Genomic DNA, 16294 nt, shown 5'->3' on the forward strand with positions numbered 1-16294 from the left:
TAGCTGCCTTCATATAGCTTACAGTCTAATGAGGAGCAAGAGGGAGAAAACAAACAGGTAAACAAGCAAATAAAATAACAAATCATGTCAAGGAAGGAAACAGACAAGGTGTGGATATAGAGAATAATAGGAGGTTGATGTGACATAGGGAGGCTTGTTATGAGAGAACTTTATAACATTTAAACGGAGACTCTGAGAGTAAGAAAACAGGAAAGTGACGATTCTTCAGGCAGAGGGGACAGCAAAGCAAAGGTCCTGAGGTGGGACAGCTTGAAATTTTGGAGGAACAGAAAGGTCAATGTGGCTCCAATGTAGAGGTAGGGGGAGAGCAGCATGACATGAGGTTGATGAGGTAGACAGAAGCCAGACCATGTAGCCAAGTGTTGGAGTGTGCATTAATTTTAAATTTAATGGGACTCTTGAGACATTTTAAGCAAAGAACTAAAATGATCTGATTTAGACTTTAAATCACTTAGGTTAATTTGTTGAGAACAGATAAAATAAGCTATTGAGAGAGTGGTTAGGAAGCTATATCAGATGAAACTCAAGGTAGGAAATGACCTGGTTTAAACTATGGTGATATCACTGCAGGTAGAAAAAAGCAGAGAGATTGGAGATTTTTGACATATTAGGTATTTTGGTCCCCAGACTGCTATTCTGAATCCAGTTCTTTGAATATTCTATTTAGAGAGTGAGTCTCACACTGACGACTTACGAATTCTAGTAATGACATTTGAGGATTATGTGTTGAAATTCAATTTTCATGGGCTTTCTGAAATTTTCTTTTTAAATTTTTTATTGAAGAATTATATATGTGTGTGTCTATATACAGGAAAGTGCACATATCCCAAACTCAATGAATTTTTACAATCTGAACACACCTTTGTACCCAGAATCAAAAAATAGAACATTATTAACAGCTAGGAACTCCATCATACTGCCTTTTAGTCATTGCCTATCCTGATTTTCAACAGCATAGATTAGTTTTGCCTGTCTTTGTACTCTATATACATAATCATAAAGTATGTACTTTTTTGTTCTACTTCTTTATTCAACTTTATATTTGTGAGATTCTTCCATATCATTGCATATAGTTGTAGATCATTCCTTTTATTCCATTCTGTGAATATACCACAATTTGTTAATTCATTCTTCTGTTGGACGCTATTAGAGATGGTGTTAATCACAAACATTCCAGTACATGTCTTTTGGTGATGCCCTTTTCTTTCAATGGAGCATTTTGATGGCTGAGTTTTAAATACAGGAAGTTATATTCTTGAATTAATTCATCATTAATGTAGCACCATGTGATACAATATCTTAACCATTTATACCAAAGTTTGGTGACAATAATGAAGGCCTTTGCTTTCACAAATGTGAAAACTTTTGGCAACAACAAGGAACTGTTAATGTAGAAATTTTAAGCTTGTTAGTCTAAAACATTTGAATTATGTGTGTTGTTGTGACATTCTTTTTAAGCACTTGCAATCTGCATGCTCAGCATTTGAGAATATCATGACTTCGCTACATCTTTTTACTATAATAGACTGTAATCCACAGTCGGGGTTACCTCAGTGAAATCAACCTCCCAGTGGTCCCCCAGATAAGTTCCTCTTTCCCTATGTTTAGCTTCTTCTATTTTCCCCTTCTTTGGATTAACTTGGACACAAGCTGGGAATCGTGAGGCAATCTCCTCTGCAATTCTTCTCCCGGACCATGGCCAGGCTGCGGGACGCCGTCTCCTGTGCCCTGTTGTCAGGTTCTGTTTATTGTCTCTGGTCTTATCTAGATTGTAGGTGGCGGACTTCTCTGGGTCCACCTACATACACCCCAGTAATTGTTCTTGTCTGAGTGTCTGATTGTTCTTGTCTGAGTGTCTGTTTTGTGTTTTCTGCGCAAGAGATGGGGGGAAGCCTGAGTTCACAGAAGACACCCTTGGGTTGTCTCCTGCGACACTTCAAAGAAGGGTTTGTAGAAGGAGCTGACTATGGCATAAAGTTTTCTCTAGGCAGACTAAAAACATTGTGTAAAGTTGAGTGGCTGTCTTTTGATGTAAACTAGTCTCCGGAGGGTTCTTTTGACAGGAGTTTAGTGAGGAATGTTTGGAAGATTGTCACAGGAGTCCCAGGATATCCCGATCAGTTTTCCTACATCAATCAATGATTAAACCTTGTTCAGACACCCCCTCCTTGGCTCCGCCAGTGTGCCCTCTCTCTAGGGGCGGGAGTCTTAGCTGTGGGCCCCGAAACATGCAGCAACTGAATCTCCAAGACAGCCCAGTCCCTCAGTCCTCCAATCTCCACTGGAGGACAATGACCTTTCCCCACCCTATAATCCAGGACAACAAAAGCCAAATAGCACCGCCTCACCTCCTCAGATGCAGGCAGGTAACCCCTATGGGCCTCCTGCTCCCGCTCCGGGCGGGGCACCAGCCAATACCACCACCCTGGCCATCCTCCCCTTAGGAGAAGCACCACTCCAGGGGCATCATACTGACAGGCCCTTTATGGTTTATGTGCCTTTCTCAACTAGTGACCTGTACAATTGGAAGGCACAGAATCTGCCTTTCTCTGAGAAACCCCAAACGTTAATGGGACTCTTAGAGAGTGTCTTTCAGACTCACCGCCCCACCTGGGACGATTGCCAACAGCTTTTAATTACCCCCTTCACGCAGGAAGAAAGCGGATGCATTCAGAGTGAAACATAAAAGATAGCTGCAGGAGGGAGGAGAGTTGAGGAAGCAGGGAACAGACTGAGGAGGAATTTCCCTCCACCCGCCCAGACTGGGGACACAATTCTCAGGCAGGGAGAACAGCATTAGATCGATACCACCAGATTCTAATTGGGGGAATTAGGATGGCTGCTCGTCAGCCAACTAACCTTTCTAAGGTAACTGAAGTTATATAGGGACCTCAGGAATACACCCCCATTGATCCTGAGGCCCCTGAGAACCAGCGGGCAATTAATATAGCCTTTGCTACTCAGGCAGCCCCTGATATCTGGTGTAAATTGCAAAAATTAGAAGGTTTTGCAGGAATGAACCTGTCTCAACTTGTTGAGATAGCCCAGAAGGTGTTCAACAACAGGGAGGCACTGGATGATCCCAAACATATGGCTAAAATCCAAAGCTACTGTCATCAACCCAGTCAATCTGTTGCCAGATCCAGACCCCGAGACCCCGTTCATGACTGCATAGATTTCACTGACGTTGTGTGTTCCTCGCGGCCAGACCTCAAAGACTTCCCTCTGCGTGAGGCCAATGAAGTTCTGTTCACTGACGGGAGCAGCTTCATGCAGGAAGGAAGGAGGTATGCTGGGGCAGTGGTCGTAACTCTAACTGGCACCATCTGGTCACAAGCTCTTCCCCATAGGACTTTTGCTCAAAAGGCAGAACTCATCGCCCTCACTGAGGCACTAAGATGGGGAAAGGATAAGGCGTCACAATATACACTGATATGCCTTAGCCACTGCACATGTACACGGAGCCATCTACAAGGAAAGAGGGCTTCTGACTTCAGCTGAGAAGGACATCAAGAACAAGGGGGAGATCTTAGCCTTACTTGAAGCCATATAGATGCCTATGACTCTTGCTATTGTTCTTTGTAAAGAGCATCAAAAAGAGAATAGTCCTGAGGCTGAGGGAAATCGACGAGCCAATGCAGAGACAAGAACAGTGGACACAAGGCCAGTGGGGCCCCCACCACATCTACTGACCGTTATCCCTTACCCAGAACTGCCTCTGTCTCCGACCTATACGGCAGAAGAGAACATATATTTTCAAGATAAAGGAGCCACTAGGAACCAACAACCCCAGATGGAAAAATCCGGCTCTCATGGCCCTTGGAAGGACTCTCCTCCACCAACTACACCAGACCACACACCTAGGGCAAACTAAGATGCTCCAAGTTTTAGATGCCTATTTTCACTTGTTAGAAGGGAGAAGAATTGCAGAGGAGATTGCCTCACGATGCCCAGCTTGTGCTCAAGTTAATCCAAAGAAGGGGAAAATAGAAGAAGCTAAGCATAGGGAAAGAGGAACTTATCTGGGGGACCACTGGGAGGTTGATTTCACTGAGGTAACCCCGACTGTGGGGGGCTACACATATTTACTTGTTTTTATAGACACATTTTCAGGATGGGTAGAGGCCTTCCCTACCAGGAAAGAGACTGCTGTAGTAGTTACTAAGAAACTACTACAAGAAATTCTCCCTCGATTTGGTCTCCCTGGAACTTTAGGGTCGGATGACGGGCCAGCCTTCGTAGCAAAGGTATCACAACAATTGGCTAGCTACCTAAATTTGCAATGGAAACTCCATTGCGCCTACCGGCCCCCAAAGTTCGGGCCAAGTAGAGCGAATGAATCAGACCCTAAAAAAGACACTACTCAAGTTAGGATTAGAAACTGGTGAGACCTGGGTTAAACTTCTCTCCTTTGCTCTTCTCCGAGCCAGGCGTACTCCATATATTAATGGATTCACTCCATTTGATATTTTCTTCGGAAAACCCCCACCTTTAGTACCTAGAATAGAAGATGAGAAAAAGGCAGAACTACGTAACCTTGTCTTACTTAAGTCTTTACAGTCCCTTCAAAGTGTACAGAAGGAGATTTGGCCTGGGGTTCGTGCTGCCCACTCAGCCCCGGGGGACAGACTTCTCCATCGGTTTCAGCCTGGGGACTCTGTGTGGATCCGGAAGTTCACTTCCAAGGGACTAGAACCCAACTGGAAAGGACCCTTCACTGTCTACCTGACGACGCCCACTGCAGTTAAAGTAGACGGCATCCCATCATGGATTCATCACTCCCACGTGAAGGCAGCACGAGAGTGGACAGCTCAGGAAGACGGGCCCTTAAGACTAAGACTCAAGCATACATAAGTATAACCCTTTGTTTCTTCCTTTTTAACTCTTTAGCCCAGGCATTTGACCAGCCACGACCAGGAGGAGCATTAATAACTTCGTTAACAACAATACACCAGGTCTTAAATAAGACCACCTCAGACATAGGACAAGATTGCTGGTCGTGCCTAAACCTATGTCAGGGTAGGAACTCCCCTAAACTTAACTGACCTCAGCAGGCTAGAACTTCAAGTCGATTCACTAGAAGTAGTCCTCCAAAATAGAAGAGGTTTAGATTTATTATTCTTAGAACAAGATGGATTATGTATGGCTCTAGGTGAAATCTGTTGCTTCTATGCTAATAACTCTGGAGTAATTAGAGAGAGCTTACGACTAGCAGAGAGAAATTTAGATGCCAGGGAAAAACAAAGACTAGAATCAGAAAACCGGTTTTATAGGATGTTCAGTTGGTCCCCATGGCTAACAATCCTTCTATCTGCTATAGCTGGACCTTTAATCCTCCTCCCCTTCTTGTTAACTTTTGGCCCATGTTTCCTTGATTTCTTGTTTGTATATATAAGGAAGTGAATTAATTCTATTAAACTTTTAGTATTACAAAATAGAGGCTATGAACAAATTCCACATGAAGAATCAAGGATTTGATTTTCTGCTAAGGCCAATGGGGAATGTGCTGGTTAGAAAATTACTTCTTGGCTATTGCCTATGGGAACATAGGCTATCACCGATGGGAACATAACATTCTAACAATAAGCTTTCTGCTTCTGTACCCCGACTTGCACACCTGACCTGTGGGTTGACAGGTAGTGAATAGGAGAAAAATAGACCTTTGTGTTTTAGACAGAATGAGGAATGGGATTTAGGGCTTAAAAACCCTGTACCTCTACGTTTCGGGGCTGCTTAACTTGGGGTCTGCGTACCCCTGGCAGGCCCAGCTGGCTGAATAAAGAGCTTGTATCCTATGACTCACTGATTTCTGGTGGTCTGTGTGTCTTTCGGGGGCTGGCGGCTACAACACCTAGAAAGCAGCATATAAACAAATTAAGGTTGTACCCTCTGGCTGTGGAAATGGTACAGAACGACATGGTGAAAATTATACCTTCGAGAATCTAAAGCTCAGTGTTTATTGCCAGGTAATACCTGCTAATGTACTACTATCAGGATACAGCCGAAATAGGCCCAACATTCCCTTATAATCTTCATAAAAATATTCAGTACTTTTCTTGTCAGTAAAACGAAGTGAATGTACAAAGGACTTGTTTTAAACAAGTGTATAAACAACAGAAAAATGAATGCAGTATTAAGAAAAACTGCCATTGTCTTTGAAATCTGTAATTTCAGAAATGTGTGTATACTTTTAACCTTTTGGAAATGATATCTAACTTTCTAAACTCATTTCTTTTATTCTAGTCTCCTTTATTTTAGAATTCAGAATCTCAAGGTAACAGTGTAAGAGATGATGAAAGACACATTTGTCACTACTTGTCAGGCAGCCAAAAGCCTGAGTTACTGGCATGTACAAACACACCTCCCTATTTTGTACACAGAGTAGGAGGAGGTGCTGAACTGCTTTTCTGTTGGTCAGTTTCTCTTTTCCAATGGCAGAAAATAAAGTATTCTTTTTCCAGCTAGTTAGCATATTCTGGGAAAGTATCCAACTGTGTTTCTTTCCCTGGCAGTGTTAAATATAGACTTTAAAAACAAGAGTTAGCGTTTACTTTGTTACTTTGGCTTTGGGTGATCTAGATTTTATATACAGAAATGCTCCAAGAAAAAAGTTTTAAAATTCAAATAAATTAATAGCACATAATGGTTATACTATGAAAAGTAAACAAGAGAGCTCGGTTTTGTTAAAGAAAACAAGAATTCACAGTCCTCCTTACAGGTTGAAAGGAGGAAAAATTTCCCCAGGTCACAAAGGGCAACAAAAATGGTGTTCCCTATCCACACCCCACATTTATACAGACCATAGGGAAGAGGCAGGAACCTGGGAAAGAAAAACAGGAAAGGGGACCAAAAGAGGGACATCAGCCTGCCCACATTAGGGACCACTATATGGCCTGAAATGTGACCCAGGGAAAACAATAAGGAAACAAATGCTTAGTGCTCTTTGGTAATGAACTGTGTGTAATTGCATAATGCAAGGCTACATAATATTTTCTACCTATTCTCTCTTTCTCTGGTTTCTCCCACTCAGAATCCTATACCCACTGATACTTTTTTTTTTTTTTTTTAATTTTACAGTATTGTTTCACAAAGCTTCCCATTTCCAACAGGGGGAAAAATTCCTAAACTTCTAAGGCTGGTATTCAAACTTTTCCATGGTCTGCTCCTGCCCTTCACCAACATTATAACCCACTACTTCCCTAAAAATACCCTCACTGCGCCCACACTTACTAGTTCCTAAGCCTGCCACGAGCATTCTCACCTCTTGTTTCCTTGCCTTTTTTCAAAGCAAACCTTAATTTTCTCCTCTCAGTTGTCTTAAATCTTTAGAATTGGGAGGATTAAATTGAAAGATTGCCATGCAATTACTGAGTGAGAAAGAACCAGGATACGGTATCACTTTGTGCTGCAAACAAAAATAATAATTGCTAACTGTATTAGGGTTCACCAGAGGGATATGTGTATATGAAGGGAGGGTGGGGGAGAGAGAGAAAGAGAGAGAGAGAGAATGAGAGAGAAAGAGGTGAATTTACCATCAGTCTGTTTTTGAGTGACCGATGTAGAAAGCTTTATTCCAGAAGGAGGCTTGATTGTCCAATGGGGTTCATGAGAAGGCAGAGCATATAGTGTTACATGTTTTCTGTAGATAAAGATCATAATAAAGTAGTGTTTGCCACCGGGGAACCTATCACTTCTTCCTTCTTACCTCACTGATTAAACTTATAGCTTGGGAAAGGAAAGGCCCCCAGAAGTCTTTTTGCCTGTCCAGAAGTAAACATGATCAAACAATTTTAGAGCTAGGAGCTACTTTGAACTCATTTCCTCCTCTTCCCCTTCATGTTTCAGAATATTAAATGTAAACTCTGAGAGGTGAAGAGATTTGCCTAAGACCTCAGAGCTGGTAACTACAGTCTGGGATTATAGGCCAAATTTCAAGCATTCCAGGCAAGTTCTAATTCCACCTCTTCACATGGTATGCAATCAAAACTCCTAAAAACAGGTAACAAAACCAGGGGTTCTATCAAAGACATGCCAGTTTGTAGCAAAGTTTTGCAAAATTAGATATATTTTTTTCTGCACTACCTGTAGAAAAACATTAAGGTTGCAGTTAGGATTGACTCTGGGTGATATTCAGTGGCCTCATAGTTGCCTCTTCTGAGAAGCCATGTAATATAGTGGTGGAGAATATGGTTCTGGAATTTACAAATCGTCTCCGTAGACTAGTTTTTTAACCTTCCTGTGCCATTTCCTCACATATAGATGGAAACGGTAGTATTCCTCAAATCATGCTTTTGGGAAGGATTAAATGGTAAAAATAAGAGTCATTTTTGGCTTTAGACAACCTAGTAAATGTTAGGAATTTTCATTAGTCCTTGATATTGCCTGGAACCCTACCTTGTTCTGAGCTTGCTTGTCTCTGATATTATCTCTTGCTCACAAGATCTCTCTCTTCTCCCTCCTCTCCTCAATAAAAACCCTCTCCCCTTATTTGCTCAGTAAACGGTTGTTCACTTGTTCAAACCATTGATTCCACAAATTGTAGTGATGGTTGTGCAGCCATTGAATTGTGTACTTTAAAGGGTGAATGACATAGTATGTGAATTATATCTCAATAACGCTGTTTAAAAAATGATATTGTTTTAACCTAAAGAACAGAACAAGGTGTGCAAGAGGAACCTGAAACAACAGGATCAATCTGACCCTTCTCAGTACATCAACTCTACTATGAGCTTTCTCTTAATATAAACATGAATCGCTAGCAAACTAAATCATTCAAATTATACCTTCATACCTTTCAGCCTAAAAAAAAAAATCAGAAATTTGGATCCTGTCAAGGGTTGGAAGAGATGTGGGGAAAAGAAGAACATACTATCTTCCACTGCTAGTGGGCATCTAAACTGGTAGAGCCATTCTGGAGAGTCACCTGGCATAATTGAGAATACCGAAGAAAACATCTATTCTATGACCCAGCAATTCTGCTCCTGATATAAATTCCAAAGAAATTTTCACACAGGTCTCTATGGGAATAGGTGCAAAGATGTTCCTGCATCACGGCCTAGTGCGGAAGGGAGTTGGTATCTATCTGGGCTCTTATCCCTGGGAGAGTAGGCAGGTAAATTGTGACGCACATGCTGGAGTCTAATGCCTCTGTAAGTACCATCAGGTTAGATGTAGGCAAAGCTGCAAGGGTGACTCTTAAATACATAGGGTTGAGTTGGAAAATGTAAACACCAGAAGGAGATATATACTACAATACTCTTTCCATAAATTAAAAATGTGCACACATAAAACAATATATTTTGCAATAATACATTCAAATAAAAAGATAGCCTACTCAAATAAAAGTGGCAATTAACCTATGCCTACAGTCTCCTCTTTCTATGCCTTATAACAGGTCAGGATTTTTATAGAGCTAGAGAAGATTTTTTTTAAATGTGCATCAGTAAGGCTGTAGGAGAGATTCCTGCCTAGGATGGGAGATTATATCAGATGACCTAGAGCTAGATCAACCAAAAGAACCCTATTGATAAGGTAACAGAGTTTGCAATAAGACCCATATCCTGGCCCGCAACCTAGTTTTTTTACTAGTTTAAGGGTTAATAATAGTCAGGGGTGGTTTCTCCAAAACAGAATTTAAACCTTGGTTCTCTGAAATTGAAAATGGTTGATTTTGCTCTAAACTGAGCTTGAACCATTGATTCCACAGTTGCTCTTTGGTTTCCTCAGTGGCTCTTTGGCATGCCCTCCCGCTTTTCTACCAACCCAGCTATGGGTACAATTTCCTTAAAAGAACTCCTTGGTTACTCAAAACCCTAGTTTTTGCATCATTCTACCAGTGGCTCCTGGCATTTTCTCACAGACCTTCCTGCCTAATGCTAAAATGGACTAAGCTCAGTACCATGCCAGACAGACTTGGTTTCATCTCTTGGCTTCACCATTTATAGCTGATTGCTCCTGGTTAAGTCATTTAACTACTCAGAGCTTCCCTTTTCCCACAAAAAAAATAGAAATAATAATAAAATGTGTCAGTTATCCTTTCTAAGTATTTTCTAAGCAACAAGAAACATATGTACATGCCTACTCTATGCATTTTTATTCAACATATATATAATGGATAGCTTTCAATGTCAATATGTTATGTATGTGTGGGGGTAGGGAGCACATGGGAAATCTCTGTACCTTGCCCTCAATTTTGTGGTTCCCCAAAATCTGCTCTAAAACATAATCTATTTTTTTAAAAACTTTACATTAATTCAACAATATGATTGAATAATTTAAAATACATGTTTATAGATTTTATAGTATAATAATTGTTACTGAATCTGATTGTACTATGATACCTGCAACATTGAGTGTACTCAATGAGAGAAATGATCTTAATATGAATTTAATACATAATTTTAGACAATAGCTGTCCTTAAACATTTATTTAAAAAATAGACTTTGCTTTTTAGAGCTGTTTTAGGTTCTCAGCAAAACTGAGTGGAAAGTATAGACAGTTCTCACATACTCCATGACCCCACCACCATCACATGCACGGCCTACCCCATTATCAACATCCCCTACCAGCGTGGTACATTTGTTACAATCGATGAACCTAAATTGACACATCACTGTCACTCAAAGTCCATGGTTTACATTAGGGCTCCTTCTTAGTGTTACACATTCTGTGGGTTTTGACAAATATATACTTTTTAATGGCTGTATGGAGTACCATGATATGAATTTGCCATGTGTAATTTAAATAATTATTTGAAAATAAAGTTTATTTGAAAATTTTTTTGTATCATACACAATACAGATGATGCGATGTGATAAAATTCTTGCTATTTTAACTTATCAATCAAGTAAGATTGATGCAGAGAAAAATCAACAGAGCAGTTGGATAGGCAATTTATAGAAGAAATATATATGGCCAAAAACGAAGTGAGAAGTTGCTCAATCTCATTAATAATAATAAAAAAATGATATCGAGAACAAGACGAAAAAGATTGATAATATGAGGGCTAGCACTGCTGTAAAGGAAGTGGAAGGGCAAATTGTTGCACCCTTCTAAGAGAGCAAATAAGTGACATGTAACAACAATGACAATGCATGAATCTTTTGGATTATTTTAAACCTTTTTTTACCTGTGGTAATAGTATTGTTGTTGTATTAAATAGTTCTTATCTTTTAGAGATAAATATTGAAATAATATGAATGAAAATCTTATAACTTGAATTGCTTCAAAATAGTCTGGTGTGAGGTGGAGGAAAAATGAATAGAGGTAAATCTATACTTGCTCTTCATCCTTGGTTCCTGGTACAAAGCTCCTAAATCCTTTGAGACTTTCTGAGTGATAGGAGCTCCTTTTATCCTAATGAGGCTACTCTTGGTGGGTCCCTAATAGCTTCAGGACTGGGGCTGGCTGCCAGAAAGACCGAAGCATGATCAGAGGGTTGGAACTTTTAGCCCCACCTCCTGACCTCCTGAGAGAGGATTCAGCTGGAGATTGAGCTAATCACCAATAGCCAGTGATTTAATCCACCATGTTTACTTAATGGAACCTCACAGTTGAATGTATCCAGGTGCTGGGAGAGTAGGGTTCCGCAAGCACATGGAAGTTCTGTGCGCTTACCCCATACTTTGCCCTATGAATCTCTTCTATTTGGCTGTTCTGGAGTCGTACCCAGCAATAGACTGAATGTTTGGGTCCTCCCCCCTACCCTCAATTACATGTTGAAATTCTAACCCTCCATGTGACTGTTAGGAGATAGGGTCTTTGGGAGGTTATTGGCACATGAGGATACAGCCTTCGTGACGAGATTAGTACCCTTGTAAGAGAAGACCTCAGAGAGTTGTCTCCACCCTCTCTCTACCTTGTGAGGATACAAGAAGTAGTCCACAGTCAGTAACCCAAAAGACAATTCTCACCAGAACCTGACCAACTGGCACCCTGATCTCTGACCTCCAGCCTCTAGAACTATGAAAAATAAATTTCTGTTGTCTATAACCCACCCAGTCTATGCATGTTTATGTATATCTATGGTACTTTGTTATAGTAGCCTGAACTGATTAATTAACTGGTAATTGTAAGTAAAGCATTTTCTTGAGTTCTCTGAGTTGTTCTAGCAAATAATTGAACCTTAAGAAGGGATCATGGGAACCCCTCCATTTATAGCCGGTCGATCAAAAGTTCAGGTGAGTACCTAGGACTTGTGACTGCCATCTGAAGTGGGGCAGTCTTGAGGGACTGGGGTCTTCACCTGTGGGGTTGGTGCTATCTCTGTGTAGTTAGGGTCTGAAGTAAATTAAATTATAGGATTTCCATTGGGTGTCAAAAGTGTTGTCAGAAAACAGTTTAGACTGGGTGAAAGGTACATTGCAATTTATTACACTATTCGCTTTTAAAATGTTTTTCAGAACACAAGTTTAGGAAAAAAAGAAGAAAAACACTTAAATTTTAACACAGCACTTATTGTTAAGAAATTTATTCTAAGGAAATGGTCAATAAGTGGGCAAAGATGAAGTGATGAAAATATTCAGTGTAACTTTCTAATGACAACTTCAATCTGGGCATTGAATTCTTCTTATCCAAGGTTGACGGTATCTGGCATAGGTGAAAAAATCTATTTCTCCTAATCACTTTCTGGTAAATCTTATCCAGCAATATCCAGATATTGATCTTAGTTACATGGCAAGTTAAAACTCAAGTGATCCCTAAAGAAAGATATGTTCAGAGTGAAACCCATGAACAAACATAACTTTACACAGTAAAATTTTTGAGCTAAATGTAGAAAATTTGCTCAGTTTTACCATGTGAATATACTTAATGGTCATTATTTACACTGTGATTGCTCAATAGTGAATTCACTTATTATGCACAGTTGTAGCTTTTAAAGAATTGGTTACAAATAGCTCCTAAAGCTATTATTAACATAGGCCTTTGATATATCAAGAAAATATTCAGATTTTTAAAAATTCTGTAATGTTCATATATGCTATAGGAAAGCTCACAGTAATAGCTCATGTTCTAGTTATTTATGGGAAGAACATAAATAGCTTTAAACTTAAAATTTCAATGAAGGCATAATCAGTAATGCATAGAGGTTAGTTAGGGTTAACTGCTTATGCTGATGTATTAGGGTTCTCTAGAAAAACAGGGGTATATATGTATGATTTATTATAAGATATTGGCTCGAGGGATCATAGAGGCTGAAAAGTCCTACAATCTGTCATTTTTGTCTGCAAACTGGAGGCCCAGGAAAGTCAAAAACGGAGATATAGTTCGAAGGCCTGAGACCCAGGAAGTCGATAGTGTAGATCCAGTCCAGGTCTGAAGGCTTGCCAGCAGGAGCGCCCAGGGCAGTAGAGGACTGATCTTAGTTCAAGTAGTCAGGCATAGCTAACTCAACCTTCTGCCTCCTTTTTGTTCTATTTGGGCCTTTGATATGTTGGATGATGTCCACCCATTTCAGGAGTGCCATCTGCTTTACTCAGTCCACCATTCAGAGTCTGATATTTTCCAGAATCATTCTCACACACACACACACACACACACACCGAGAATTAAGGTTTCAGCAGCTATCTGGACATTCTGTGGCTCAATCAAGTTGACACATAAATTAACCTTCACAATTAGTTATCTATTGCTGCATAGCAAATTACTCCAAAACTTAGCTGCTTGAAGCAACAATAATCATTTATTAGTTGTTAGTAAGGAATTTGGGAGCAGTTTAGCTGGTTGGTTCTGCTTGAGGTCTCTCGTGATGTCAGCTGGAGTTGCAGTAATATGATGGCTTGACCAGGACTGGAGGATCTCTTGCAAGAAGCTTCCTTTCCACATCTGGCGAGTGGTGGTTGTGGAGGCTTCAGCTCATCACCACATGCACCTATGTGAGTATCTTTGTGAGCTGACAGCTGGTGTCCCCAGAGCAAGTAATCCAAGGAAGAGAAGGTAAAGGCTTCAATGTGATCCAGCCTTGAAAGCCACCCTCCATCATCTCCGCAACACAAATATCAAGAGGCAAGTACCACTGGGGGCTACCATGGAGGCTGGCTACCACAGCTAATGACAGAATGAACAAAAAAGAGCGCAACAAACATGAGTTTATTTTACTGCTTTATTTGCAGTTTACTTTCAGTGTTCTTGCTCTATATCTTCTGTTTGTCTCTCCAAATCCACTCTTCACCCTTCCCTGTCTTAGTAGGTTCACCTGTACAAATAATACCAAAGGGTTCCCTTGTCCTCTGGCTTTAGTTGGATTCATCCAATGCAAAGCCCTAGGACTTATAGAATAGAAGAGAATAAGTGTATTAACTCTCTTTGTTGCCCTCCTCACAATAACTGTGTCCTTTGACCAAAGGTCGTACATAGTTCATTTTAAGGCAGCCCTTTCATTTCCTCCCAATATCCTTGTCCTACTTTCATCCCTTCAGGTTTAGGGGTGCTAACTGCCATAACTTCTAACATTACTTTAGAAGGAAATGCATTCTGAGTTTTAAACAACCAACCAACAAAGGCTTTCTTAGAACATCACCATTCATTTGACAACTATTTCTCAAGAGCCTACTAGTTTCAAGCACTCTTCTAGGTGCTAGTAATACGGCAGTGAAGAAAACAAAAAATAAATCCATCCTGTTAAGAAATATTATTTAAAACTTGAAAATATTGCAAAAATGTGGATGGCGTGTCTCTTCAATGTCACAGGAGGACATTGTTTATCAGGCCTATCCGAGGATTATTTAATAATCTCAGGTGAATATACTTTGTTCATCTCATTGTTTACTCTTGAGTAAAAGTCCAAATCTTAGTGAAGTCACACGTTTTTTTCCCCCATAATGATGCAAATAATTTTTGTCCAGTAGAGAAAATAACTCCAAAGGTTAGAATTGATTGCTTTGAAGAACATTAAACAGTTTTGCATCTAACCTAGCAATCTTATTTGAACATTCTTTATTAAAACTGGAACCAGCTGGTCTACAGCCATGCCACCCTGAATGTGCCCGATCTCGTCTGATCTCAGAAGCTAAGCAGGGTTGGGCCTGGTTAGTGCTTGGATGGGAGACCACCTAGGAACATCAGGTGCCGTAGGCGATAAAAAAAAAAAAAAATGTATGTCATAAAACTGAAACCAGCTGTATTATCTTGCTGGCTCCTACAATTTTCAATTAATTCATTGAAAAAGATCCTTCATGTGTTCATTACGTATTTATATGTGAATGATATTTTTAACTTATTGACAATTATACTTCGACAATCTCCTCATGGAGCTTACAGTCTGGTTACATATCTTTCCTCTTTATTTTTATAGTTTGTGGTTCAAACTAGTGAACTTAGATAAAACTATTCTTCCTATTCATTTTCTCCTTCCCAGAGCCTTTTTGAATAGTAAATGAAGGAAACCAGAATACGTCACCCCAAAATATGCCTTTTTGACATAAAAATTATTTTGGGCTGAAAGCAATTAAGAAGCAGCAAACAGGAAAATCTCTCTGAGTTCCCCCTCTTTTCTGCCTGAAAGTAGGATATAAATTCTTTCTTTGGAGACAGACTCTCATCAGCCCGGAGACTGCACAGAAGACTCTGTAAACAAACCTTACTCCATTAGTTTCCTTTCATATATTTATTTACCTTCTCACAGTTTACCACCCTCAGAAGCCTAAAACCACTTTCTTTTGTCTTACCACTCACTTCTCTACAAATTTATTGCTCTTTGTTGAAGTTTCTCTATAATCCAGAGTTCTAAACCACTACTTTGAGTCATTCTATTTTAAGTTTCTCCCACGTGATGTGCACTGCATACATTAATAAAAAGTTTTCTTTAAAAAAAATTTGAAGTATAATTGACATATAACATATTAGTTTCAGATGTACAACATAATAATTCAATATTTGTATATATTTCAAAATAATTGCCACAAATCTGGTTAACATCGTCACCATATATAGTTACAAATTTTTTTGTCTTGTAATGGGAACTTTCAAGATCTCTCTTAGCAACTTTCAAATATGCAAAACAGTAGTATTAACTATAGTTGCTGTGCTGTACATTACATTCCCATGACTTATTTATTTTGTAATAAGAAGTTTGTAATTTAGACCCCCTTTACTCATTTCAGCCACCCACCCACCCTGTTTTTCTCTTATTAATCTTTTTGTTAAAGACCCTTGGCCGAAAAACATAAAATGGATAGAGGTAGTTTTGCCTCCCTACACAAAGAATGTTTGTGTCCTCCCCTCCTGTCCCTGACAGATTTATATGTTGAAACCCTAACCACAATGTGATGGTAT

At 39.8% G+C, this 16294-nt stretch overlaps 1 pseudogene; it reads left to right on the top strand.

Moving 5' to 3' along the window:
* The first annotated feature begins 14978 nt into the window (after nucleotides 1-14978).
* LOC120588381 (uncharacterized) lies at nucleotides 14979-15097 on the top strand (annotated as a pseudogene).
* Nucleotides 15098-16294: the final 1197 nt, after the last annotated feature.

The sequence above is a fragment of the Pteropus medius genome, unplaced genomic scaffold (assembly GCF_902729225.1).
Source record: "Pteropus medius unplaced genomic scaffold, Ma_sr-lr_union100, whole genome shotgun sequence".
Classification (NCBI taxonomy): Eukaryota; Metazoa; Chordata; class Mammalia; order Chiroptera; family Pteropodidae; genus Pteropus; species Pteropus medius.